The following is a 13,373-nucleotide window of genomic DNA, read 5'->3' on the forward strand; positions in this document are numbered from 1 at the left end:
CCCACCAACTGGGACCAGATGGAACGGCTCTTGTGGGGCAGAGGCTCCCAGCTGCATGCCCTTTGGGCAGGGTGGTGCCCTGACACTGCTGGTGCCACCTGGGTACCCTGACAGTGCCACCCTGGCAGTGCCACCTTGGTGCCATCCTGGCACTGCAAAGGTGGCCAGGTAGCACTGCCAGCTTGCAGGGACACTGCCAAGATGCCAGGTTGGCACTGCCAAGGTGCCAGGCTGGCATTTTGTGCGTACGCGCAATTGGGTCGGGGTTGTCCGGCATGGGTGTTGGGAGGGTGTGCGGTGCTCTCTCATATTGCATTCGGGCTTTGGGGGGGGGGGGGTTGAGGAGGTTGGGGTTTCTTTGGGGGGCCCCAGATGAGTGGGATGGCATTTAAAAATGGCGTCCAATCTCTCGCTACAACGGGGAGTTCCGGCAAGCGGAGTTCCCCATTGTAAAAAAACAAGATTATGTGTGGCCTCGGCCGCCCGTTTCCCGTTCAGGCCCCTTATTCAACACGAGTCACGTTGAATAGCACGTGTTTCCCGGCACTGCAAGTGCTGGGAAATACGCGGCTAAATGCGCTTGCTTGAGGACTTTGTTCCCTTTTGGGAAGATCGCGCCCTAAGTGTCATTGAATAGCAGTGGGGAACTCACCGGCAGTGCCAGTGGGAAACTCCCTGAAAAAGCCGCCACAAAGGAACATAGAAATTTTGGGGGAGAATCGTGTCCCTTGTTACACTGCAATAATTTGCATTTGTCTTGTACTTTTATTGTAATAAACATCCCAAGGTGCTTCACAGGTAAAGTACACAAATATTGCTAACCGGTCATCCACTGAACCGCTAGCTCTCTTTCTTCTTTCACAGATATTGCCTGACTCTGTTAACAGGATTTTCTGTTTTTGTTTCATATGAAACAAATTTTCACACTGAGCTAAATAGGGACCTATTCGGTCAGGTGACACAATCTTTGTCAAAGAGCTAAGTTTTACATTTTTTCTTTAAAGGAGGAGAGTGAGAGATTGAGGCAGTGCAGAGTAGGGAGGGAATTCTAGAAATTATGGCACCAATAGCTGAAGGCACCAATGTCAATAACAAAACAATGAAAATCAGGCTCGCACAAGAGGTTAGAATTGGATATATGTTCAAGATCTTAGAGGGTTTTATTCCTTCAATATTGCACTGCAGTGTCAGCCTTGATTACCGTTTTTAAAACAGCATAACCAATGACATTCATTTTTTCATTCATAGGACCTGTTTCAATCTGAACAAGAAAGTTAGTTCATCAAGACTTTTATTTATTTATGGAATCTCTTGTTTGTTAGTGCTACATTTAAATTAAATTTAAATACAGCATCTAACTGTGAAAATGCAGCATTACTTTGTCAAAGATTTAAAGGAACAGTTCAGATCTAGTACACCACACTGAGATCCCAAATATATTGGAGGAAGGTCAGTTGGTTCTACATGCATAGAAAAGGGACACATAACCATTTAGTTGTTAATGCTTAATGCTTAAGCCATTTGCAGAAGATGGGAGTATAATGTTTTGTCCCCTGCTAACTGGGGAATTGCACCAGACACAGGAAGACCTAAAGGGGAAGGGAAATGGCTCACAGTCCAAAGATAAGGGCTCGCAGGATGGGATTGGCAGTCTATCGGTTATAAACAAACAGTCTCAAATTACAGTCTCAAATTCCATGCTTATTCCAAAGTATCCAATGGGCAATTTTACAGTCGTTGTTCAGTCTGGTGGATAGGTCAATGGAGATAGCGCTGAGGATGGTAAGGGCGCAGAATGTACTTTGGATGGGCAACTTCAAAGTTTATCACCAAAAGTGGCTTGGTATCACGACTACTGACTGTGCTGGTTGAGTCCCAATGGACACAACTGCTAAACTGGATCTGTGGCATGTGGTGAGATAACCAACAAGAGGGAAAGGAGTGACTACCACACAGACTTTGAGGAGATTAAGTCCCATCTTCACATTGAGAATACCTTCCATCGTGTTGTGTGGCACTGCCATCGTGCTAAATGGGATAGATTTCACACTAATGTTGCAACTCATAAGTGGGCATCCAGGATTCAAATTGCACTATCAGCAGCAGTGGAATTGTACACAACCACAATATGTCACCCCATGGCCTAGCATATCCTGCACTCTACCATTACTATCAAGCCTGGTTCAATGAAGAGTGCAGGAGGGTATGCCAGGAGCAGCACAAGATATATCTAAAAATAAGGTGCAACCCCGCTAAAACTACTTGCCACACAGCATAAGCAGCAAGTAATGGGCAGAACTAAGCAATTACACAACCAACGGATTGGATCTGAGCTCTGCAGTTCTGCCACATTCAGTAATGAATGGTGGTGGACAAATAAACAACTCACTGAAGGAGGAGGTCCATAAATATCTCCAACTTCAATTATGGGGGTCCCCAGAGCATCAGAGGAAAAGGCTGAAGCATTCAGCCAATGGTGCCAAGGGGACGATCCATCTCTACCTCCGCCGGAGGCCCCGAGCATCATAGATGCCAGTCTTCGGATAATTTGATTGACTTCACTTAATATTAAGGAATAGTTGAAGGGACTGGGTACTGTAATGGCTATGGACCCGGGCAACATCTTGGCAATAGTACTGAAGACATGTGATTCAGAACATGCCCCCAGCCAAGCTATTCCAGTACAGCTACAACATTGGCATCTACTTGTGGAAACTTACACAAAAAGCAGGACAAATCTGACCTGGCCAGTGGTGGCACGGTGGTGCAGTGGTTAGCACTGCTGCCTCAGTGCCGAGGACCCGGGTTCGATTCCGGCCCCAGGTCACTGTCCGTGTGGAGTTTGCACATTCTCTCTGTGTCTGCGTGGGTCTCACCTTCACAACCCAAAGATGTGCAGGATAGGTGGGTTGGCCATGCTAAATTGCCCCTTAATTGGGAAAAAAAGAATTGGGCACTTTAAATGTATATTTAAAAAAATCTGACCTGGCCAATTACTGCTCTGTCTGTATACTCTCGATCATCAGTAAAGTGATGTAAGGGATAATCAACAATGCTATTAAGTGTTTAGCAAACAACTTACTGTTTGGAGTAATACCTAGCACAAAGGGAGATGTTGTGGTTGCTAGAGGTCAACAATCTTAGCTGGAGGACATCACTGCAAGAATTCCTCAGAGTAATATCCTAGGCCTAATCATCTTCAGCTACGTCATCAGTGGCCCTCCTTCCATCATAAGGTCAAATGTGGAGATGTTCGCTGATGATTGCACAATGTTCAGCATCATTTGCAACTCCTCTGATACTGAAGCAGTCCATGTCCAAAAGCAGCAAGACCTGGACAATATTCATAACATTGGCACCACACAAGTGCTGGGCAATGACCATCACCAACAAGACAGAAACTAAACATTGCCCCTAGACATTCAATAGCATTACCATTGCTGAATCCACCATGTTAACATTCTGGGAGCTACCATTCACCAGACACTGAACTGGACTAACCAAGTACCGTGGCAACAAGAGCAGACCAAAAGCTAGGATTCTGTGGTGAGTAAAGCACCGCCTGACCCACTAAAGGTTGTCTACCATCTACAAGACACAAGTCAGGAATGTGATGGAATACTCTCCACTTGTCTGGATGAAAGCAACTCCAACAATACTCAAGAAGAAACCACCCAGGACAAAGTCACTCGAGTGGCACCCCTCCACAAACATCCACTCCCTTCACCACCGGTGCACAATGGCAGCATGTACCATGTACAAGATGCACTGCAGGAACTTACCAAGACTCCTTAAACAGCACCTTCCAAACCCTCGACATTGTCACCTGGAAGGTCAAGGGCAGCAGACACACGGGAACATCACCACCTGGAAATCCCCCTCCAAGCCACCCACCATCCTGACTTGGAAATATATCACCTTTTCTTCACTGTCGCTGGTTCAAATCCCTGGAACACCCTCCCTAACAGCACTGTGGGGGAACATAAACCAGATGGACTGCACTGGTTCAATGAGGCAGCTCACCACCACCTTTTCAAGGACAATTCGTAAAGGGAAATAAATATTGGCCTAGTCAGCGACACCCACATCCCATGAACTAACATTAAAAAAGTGTAGCCACATCAATTCCTTATACGTACTAGTTATTAGTTCGTTAGACTTACATTCCCCAGATCTACTTAAAGGCTGGGTAAATCCAGGGGGTGTAATATTTATTTGGTGCATTCCCATTCTATACAGAATGAATATGGAAACTTACTTGACTTTTTTGTACAAACATTTATTTGATAGTACGGAAAGCCCTTGGGTTGGACCTTTCTACCAGCAGACACTGTGATGACATTGATGACAGTAAGTGTACTCTGTGTGGAGTACTGCTTCATGATAAACAGCAATGTTGTAACTTTAGACTGGTTTGAAACAAGAGACCAGAGTCATTGGATCTTGACATTGCAGAGAACACGTAATTAAATTGTACTTCTGAGTCTGAGTAGATCTTAAAAACTCTATGCAAATTCAGTGTTTAAATGCACATTCTTTGGGATTGCAGTTAATATGGAAGTGACAGAATGTGTAGGCACAGTGGGCTGGATTCTCCATTCCTGGGTTTAAGTGCTGATGCCAATGGAGGATCAGTGGTGTTTCATGACGGGAAGATCGGTGCGAAACCCTCGCCGATACCGGTGAGGGGCTAGCACCGGTGCCACTTGAAAATCTTGCGGAACCCGCAGAAAACGGATGGACAATTGCTGGGTCCCAGGCTGCACAAGTGCAGGGCTGACAGGCTGCAGCCGCGCCCGCTGACACCCCACACATGCAGCAGTCACGCTGGAAAATATGCGCCAGCCATGTTGGACTGCATACCCTCTCACCCTGACCCCACAGCCCACCTCCTGGCCACCCTCCACCACTCCCCCCAGCCTTAGCAGAAGCCCAATGGCCAGCAGAACGGATCTCGGCCGAATGTGGTGGTGCTACACACTTTCCGCATGCCCTCTATCTCTCCTGACCGCTGGGACCACACGTGGCCCACACTGTCGAGAATTCAGCTCATTGGAGGCGGTGCATCGCGGGTGGGCCAGCTGATGACACTTCAACGGGGTTGCGACTGCGTGCGGCGCACGTCTTGATGATGCTGATTTGGAGGGGCGGAGAATCGCAAACCAGTATCAAACTTGCATATGCCCTGATTTCCGTGTCGGGGGCCATTCTCCGCCCAATCGCCGTCCTTGTTTTCGCCGTTGGCCTACGGAGAATCCCGCCCAATGTACTTAACGGCCCACTGAGTACAAATGAATAATCTCAGTTTACTTTCCCCTTTCTTTGCAAAAATATTGATCAGTTAGATGGCTATAATACCAACAAACTTGGAAGAGAATAATTATGCTATGCAGTCTACAACCCGTCAACGTAAATATGTATCAACATCCATTCGGTGTATCACTGACTACCGCACGAAATAAAAGTAAGAAATTGTTCGTTCAGATTTCAAACTTAATATTTTCACATGGACATTTGATTAGCAATGATGACAGATCAGAATAGGATTTCATTAAAAATGGTTAGTGCAGAACAATGCTAGTACATCCTTCACAATTTAGTTCTAAATAACTGCATCATTAACTGATGATGGGCCACGACAGTCAAACTCTCTCACTTCAGAACAAATCACAGCTCGTGACATATCTTATCTTTATACGTCCATGATTTGAATGCCTGCTAAGTCCTTGAAATGCTAAGAGCAGGCCACAACCACATCATGATAACCACTGACCCTAAATGGCTGCAACCCCGTCGACCTTGATTAGTAACATGCTGATCCTGTGAAAAGAATTGTTTGTACATGAATCAGGCAATGGCATCAGAAAAAGGAAAAACACTGCCTACATCGTTTCAGCTACTCACCGGGTTACACAGAGTCCCATGCTCTTATATTTCTTGTTGAATGTATTCTGATTCTTCATAGGTTTTTCCAGTATGTCACTTTTCTCTCCACTCCCACATCAAGATTCCTATAACCAACCAGAAGGCAATAAAAACTTGGACAACTATTAGAAATTTGTTATCAACCATCCGAGACCACGTACTTTTAAAGGCAATCAAATGACCACTGTTCCAATACACTTCGTAAAGGGGCTGAATTTTTCTTTTCCCCTCCTTCTGCAATTTTTCAACAGAACTGATGCAGCCTTGCACATTGCAAAAGTGGGTTCATGTTTCCACGCCTTGTGTCCGGCCTGTCTATGTTACAAGTTAATGCGGTTAATTACGTCTTTTTGCCATGTTTCTATCGGCTAAGGTGAAGCTGAACTTGTAAAGGCTGTAAATCTAGTGTGTCAATTGCTCCTGTTCATTTAATGGTTACTGATTAATAAATCTATTTGGCAGTTTATAACCTAAGCCATGATCTTCTGAAGTGTGTATTCTCCAGCCTGCAATGTTGAGGAAGGTTATGGAAGTTTTAATGTCAATGTCATGAGAATGTCGCTTTAAGAAATGTTTGGCTGCTCATGTTACTGCCGTGATGTCAGAGTGTGGGTGGAGCTGAGCTCGGGCTCTGCTTTTTAGTTTCACTTTGAGAAAAGCGTGGGTGTGTCTGTGTTTTTTTGGTTTCGTTTTCAGTGTTGGAGCTGAAGCCAGACAAAGCAGGTGGACTGTTGATCTCTCTGCCATGAAAAGACTATCTCTTGATCATTTGGTGAATTCAGAATTATAAATGTTTTCAGTAGTGAATGTAAACCTGATGTGCTTCTGTTAAAGGGTGTTTCTTTTGTCTTCTGGATGTTGTTTGGGAAGTTATTAAGGATTACTTAGTGTTGTATTCTTTGGGGGTTGTATTTGAATTGATGGTTGCTAAGATGTTCACTGTATGTTTTAAAAAGGTTAACTTGAGTTCATAGAATAAACATTGTTTTGCTTTAAAAAATACTTTTCCATTTCTGCTGTGCCACACCTGTAGAGTGGGCCGTGTGCTCCCCATACCACAACCTATTAAAAGTTGTGGGTCAGGTGAACTCCATGATACACTTTGGGGTTCTCTAAACCCTGGCCCATAACAAATTGGGGGCTCATCCGGGATAAAAGTCTATCTATTGGATTGGCTTAGTGAACTTAAAGACAGTGAGGAGTGAGCATATTGTGGTTGCTTTTTAGGTGTGGTATTCCAGTTTAAATGGGGGGTGTTGTGGACAATAGCTCTTTCAGAGGCTCGGAAGTTTTTGGGGGTGGAGACAGTCACACGCAGTACCTTACGGACAGAGACGAAAAGCAGACCGTTAGATTTGGCAAAAACATTGCAGTTAACATTACCTGACAAAATGTGAAAAGATGAGGTAATTATGGTGGTGGCTAAGCATTTAAAGTTGCCTGAGATACAGTTTGACTCATTGGAAATGGCAAAAAATTCAAAGTTGCGAATTAAACAAATGGAACATGAGAGAATTAAAGTGGCTTGAATACGAAAGAGAGAGAGAGGAAAAAGAAAGAGAGAGAGAAGAAAGAAGAAAAGAAAGAATAGCCCTAGCAGAACAAAAAGAAATAGAAAGGGAAAGGGAAGTACAGATCAGGGAAAAAGATAAAGAGAGAGAGTTTGAACTTCAAGAAATGGCCATGAAACATGACAGTCAGTTAGAATTGGCAGACGTAAAGGGAAACGTACAGTTGGATGATGGTGATGAGGATAGTGAGGAAGAGCATCATAGTCGAAGGCTTGGTGGGGATCTATTTAAATATGTCCAAGCATTGCCAAGGTTTGACGAGAAGGAGGTGGAAGCCTTTTTCATTTCATTTGAGAAGGTAGCTGAACAAGTGAAATGGCCACAGGACATGTGGGTACTACTCATTCAAACAAAGCTGATAGGTAGGCTAGTGAAGTGTTTGCATCACTACCGGAGGAGGTATCTGGGACGTATGAGGAGGTGAAAAAATCCATCTTAGGTGCATATGAACTTGTGCCTGAAGCCTACAGACAAAGGTTTGGAAATTTAAGGAAAGAATTTGGTCAAACAAACATGGAGTTTGAAAGGATCAAACAGAGTAATTTTGATAGGTGGATAAGGGCTTTGAAAATAGACCAAACGTATGAAGCTCTCAGAGAAATTATACTGTTGGAGGAGTTTAAAAAGTCAATTCCTGATGTAGTGAGAACTCATGTGGAAGAGCAGAGAGTTAAAACTGCGAGATTAGCAGCACATTGGCAGATGATTATGAATTAGTTCATAAATCAAAGCTTGGTTTCTGACATCAGTTTCAGCCTGTGAAGGATAGAAACTGGGGACATGAGAAATACTCAAGTGGTAAAGGCAAAGGTGATCTGATGGGGGATAATAAGGAGAGTGTACCTCAGATTAAAAAAGAAATCCAGGCGGGTGGAAAAGAAATGAAATGTTTCAAATGTTTTCACTGTAATAAACTAGGCCATGTAAAGTCACAGTGTTGGTGGTTGAAGAAAAGCACTGGGAAGGCTGATATGGTAAAACTGGATAAGACAGTGGGGTTTGTTGAAGTGGTAAAGGAAAGCCCAAGTGAAGCAAAGGAGGTGCAAAAGATTGTACAACCTGATCAAGAGGTGATAAGAAGGTGCTAGATCTCTTTCAAGAATTTACTTGTGTGGGTAAAGTTTGCTCATGTGTATCAGGAAGAGTAGGTAAATAAGTCACAATTTTAAGAGATACAGGAGCTAGTCAATCTTTAATGGTAAGAAATGAGGAGTTATGTAGTTTGGGAAGAATGTTGCCAGAAAAGATGGTAATATGTGGAATTCAGGGTGAGAGGAGTAGTGTTCAATTATATAAGGTAAGGTTGGAAAGTCCAGTGAAGAGTGGTGAAGTGGTAGTAGGAGTAATAGAGAAACTATCTTGTTCAGGAATACAGTTTATCTTGGATAATGATAGAGCTGGATTGCAGGTGGGAGTGATGCCTACTGTGGTTGATAAGCCAGTGGAAAATCAGACAACTGAAGTGTTGAAGGACGAATATCCTGGGATCTTTCTGGATTGTGTAGTAACAAGGTCGCAAAGTCACAGGTTAAGACAAGAGCAGAAATCAGAGAGCGAAGATAAAGGTGAAGTGCAATTATCAGAAACGATTTTTGATCAGATGGTGGAGGATGAGGCGGATATTTTTAGTTCAGGAAAATTGGTGGAGTTACAACAGAAAGATGTAGAAATAAAACGGATGTATCAGAAAGCATATATGGAAGAGGGATTTGAGTGTTTATCAGAGTGTTATTACCATAAAAGTGATGTCTTGATGAGAAACTGGAGACCTTGAGATATACAAGCGGATGAAAAGTGGGCAGAAGTTCATCAAGTAGTATTGCCGTTAGGGTATAGAAAAGATGTGTTGCGAGTTGCACATGAGGAACCAGTGGGAGGTCATTTGGGAATAAGGAAAACTCAAGCTGAAATCCAAAAACATTTTTATTGGCCTGGACTGCATAAAGATGTAGTTAAATTTTGTTGATCATGTCACACATGTCAAGTGATAGGGAAGCCTAGGGCAGCGCGGTGGTGCAGTGGTTAGCATTGCTGTCTCACGGCGCCGAGGTCCCAGGTTCGATCCCGGCTCTGGGTCACTGTCCGTGTGGAGTTTGCATATTCTCCCTGTGTTTGCGTGGGTTTCGCCCTCACAACCCAAAAATGTGCAGGGTAGGTGGATTGGCCATGCTAAATTGACCCTTAATTGGAAAAAATGAATTGGGAACTCTAAATTTATTTACTTTTTTAAAGTGATCGGGAAACCTCAAGCAGTGATAAAACCAGCACCCTTAATACCCATTCCAGCATTTGAAGAACCTTTAACAAGGGTCCTAATTGATTGCGTAGAACCGCTTCCTAAAACGAAAAGTGGGAATCAATATCTTTTGACTATAATAGATGTGTCTACTAGATTCCCAGAGGCCATTCCAGTACGTAATGTTACAGCTAAAAAGATTGGGGAGGAGCTACTTAAATTCTTTTCTAGATATGGACTACCCACAGTAATACAATCGGATCAAGGATCGAATTTTACCTCAAGGTTATTCAAAGAAGTTAGGGATAGCTTAGGAATAAAACAATTTAAATCAACTGAGTACCATCCAGAATCGCAGGGAGCGTTAGAAAGATGGCATCAGACATTAAAGACAATATTGAGGGCTTATTGTCAAGATTATCCAGAGGATTGGGATAAAGGAATTCCATTCATACTGTTTGTAATTAGGGATGCACCAAATGAGTCAACCAAATTCAGTCCTTTTGAACTAATTTTTGGTCATGAGGTAAGAGGACCACTTCAATTGATTAAAGAAAAATTGGTGAGTGAGAAATCAGAACTTATATTATTGGATTACGTATCAAATTTTAGGGAACGATTAAATAGAGCAGCTGTATTGGTAGACAACATTTAAAAGTTGCACAAAATGTGATGAAACGGGTAGTGGACAAGAAATCCAAAATTTGTAGTTTTGCCAGTGGAGATAAAGTTTGAGTGTTGTTACCAGTGGTAGGTGTACCTTTAAAAGCTAGGTTTTGTGGACCTTATCAGATTTAAAAGATATTAAGTGAGGTGAATTATGAGGTAAAAACACCAGATAGAAGGAAGACTCACCGAGTGTGTCATGTGAATATGTTTAAAAGCTACTTTGAAAGAGGAGAGAAAAAGGAGGTTTTAATGATTCTAACTCAAAAGTGATGAACCAAATCCAGATGACTGTGAATTTTACATACCTCAAATTAAATTGGAAAAAGAGGATGTTCTTAAAAATTGGGATAAATTGTTGAGTTACCTTCCAGAGGAAAAACGGACTGACCTGAAAGAGTTATTGATACCACATGGGCAAGTTTTTAGAAATAAATTGGAATGTACTAAATGGCTAAACATGTAGATGTGGGAAATGCTGCTCCAATCAAACAACATCCATATAGACTTAACCCTTTAACATTGGCACAGGTTAACAAAGGGATTGAGAGTATGCTTAAAAATGGCATAATTGAAGTGGGTTGCAGCCAATGGAGCTCATCCATAGTGATGGTACCTAAACCAGACGGTACCCAACGGTTGTGTGCGGACTATAGAAAGATTAATGCAGTTACAAGAACGGACTCTTATCCTATCCCACGTTTGGAGGATTGCATTGAGAAAGTGGGACAATCAGCTTTTATTTCCAAGATGGATTTACTTAAAGGTTACTGGCAGGTACCTTTATCCGAAAGGGTGAAGGAGATTTCAGCTTTTGTGACTCCAGATGGTATATACCAATTCAAAGTTATGCCATTTGGCATGAAAAACGCCCCAGCTCCATTTCAACGGTTAACTAACAAAGTTGTTTCAGGATTACCCAATTGTGCGGTATACATTGACGATCTGGTAATTTTCAGCCAGACATGGAAAGAACATTTAAAACATCTGATTGAGTTATTCGATCGACTTCAGGAGGCGGGTTTGGTGATAAACCTAGCCAAAAGTGAATTTGGAAAAGCCCGAGTCACTTTCCTTGGCCATACAATCGGACAGGGTCGAATGGTCACACGGGATGTGAAACTAATAGTTATTGAGGAGTTTTCAATACCCTCAAGATGAAGGGAAATAATGCAATTTCTTGGCATGAGTGGATTTGATCGAACATTTGTGCACAGGTTTTGTGGCATGATTGCTCCACTGAATGACTTGAAGAAACGTCGAAAATTTCAATGGACCGCGGAGTTTCAACAGGCATTTGACTGCCTGAAAGCTGTGATAACCAATGCTCCTGTGTTGGAGAATTACAAGGGACTCTGTGATCAGATTGAACTAAAGTATCTGACTTTAAAGACACATGCCGAGGCATAGAGAAATGGATGTATCGTGCAGAGACCTTCTTGTTCAAAGAGACTGTCAATCGAGAAGGATTCCATTTGGAGGAAGAAGAAACAAAATGGACTATATTATTATACCTGTTTGCGTGTGTTGTTTTTTTGAAACGAAAAAGTATATTTACGGTGTGCATTTCTTAAAGGATAGTGAAAAGGTGAAAAATGAAACCATCTTGAAGTTGATGGTTCATTTTTTTTTTCTTGAGGGGAGGTGTTATGGGAATGTCGCTTTAAGAAATGTTTGGCTGCTCATATTACTGCAGTAATATCAGAGTGTGGGTGGAGCTGAGCTCTGGCTCTGCTTTTTAGTTTCACTTTGAGAAAAGCTTGGGTGTGTCTGTGTTTTTCTGGTTTCATTTTCAGTGTTGGAGCTGAAGCCAAACAAAGCAGGTGTACTGTTGATCTCTCTGCCTTGAAAAGACTATCACTTGATCATTTGGTGAATTCGGAATTATAAATGATTTCAGTAGTGAATGTAAACCTGATGTGCTTCTGTTAAAAGGTGTTTCTTTTGTCTTCTGGCTGTTGTTTGGGAAGTTCTTAAGGATTACTTAGTGTTGTATTCTTTGGGGGTTGTATTTGAATTGATGGTTGCTAAGACGTTCACTGTATGTTTTAAAAAGGTTAACTTGAGTTCATAGAATAAACATTGTTTTGCTTTAAAAAATACTTTTCCATTTCTGCTGTACCACACCTGTCGAGTGGGCCGTGTGCTCCCCATACCACAATCTATTGAACGTTGTGGGTCAGGTGAACTCCATGATACACTTTGGGGTTCTCTAAACCCTGGCCCATAACATCAGGAAAAAGGGCCATTCAGGTTAAAGGAGAACTTGCTTATTGGGAATGAAACTCTGGCTGAGAGCAAAGCATCTAAAGTAAAACGTACGATATAAGAGTGAGCCTTTGCCCCAGGTATACATGATGGGATCTGTTTCTCTCCCCCCACATCATGTCCACAAGAATTTCTGCTGACATGTCTGTGGGCGCGGAAGATTCTCCAAATAAATTATTATTTGCAGGTGCCACCAAAATAATTAACAAACAAATCTCTCCCTTGAACAATCCTCTATTTTGGTGTGTTTCGACTTGAGAATCTTTGACAGCATAGCCGGTTTGAAACAAAACAGTCAGTAAGGGAGTCCACTGAGCTCATCTAAGTCTATTCTGCACCACCATTACTCAGAGGACCATTCCAGGTATGAATCAATCTTTCAGTCAACTCTTTATCCATCTTGAGCTACTTTCCCATATAGTCATGAAATAATGAGAAATGAAATATATTGAAATAATTAACATTTTCATTTTCAGTTAGCATCAGAAAACCTCTCTGCCAAGTCAGCTCCATTTGAAAAGCCAATGGTTTTCTGCCTATCCCTCATAATTCAGTCTCTCCGACTCCACATCTCGGACTTTGATGTTTCTCTCTTCACTGTGCTGACCAGAAGTAAAATGTTTATGGGGTGGTGCAGAGTTTGGTAACGCAACTCAGCATTTGGCTTGTTTTTATTAATTTTTGTCCAGAAATGACTGGACAGGGTC

General features: G+C 42.4%; 1 protein-coding gene across 1 annotated transcript in view; it reads right to left on the reverse strand.

Annotated features, from left to right (window-relative positions):
• Positions 1-13,373, reverse strand: part of bsnb (bassoon (presynaptic cytomatrix protein) b) — a 766,513-nt gene that overhangs the window by 186,746 nt on the left and 566,394 nt on the right. The window contains exon 11 of the mRNA XM_072472164.1: positions 5,905-6,011. The gene's annotated coding sequence lies outside the window, so the exon portion shown is untranslated. The remainder of the gene's footprint in view (positions 1-5,904; positions 6,012-13,373) is intronic.

The sequence above is a fragment of the Scyliorhinus torazame genome, chromosome 13 (assembly GCF_047496885.1).
Source record: "Scyliorhinus torazame isolate Kashiwa2021f chromosome 13, sScyTor2.1, whole genome shotgun sequence".
Taxonomy (NCBI): domain Eukaryota; kingdom Metazoa; phylum Chordata; class Chondrichthyes; order Carcharhiniformes; family Scyliorhinidae; genus Scyliorhinus; species Scyliorhinus torazame.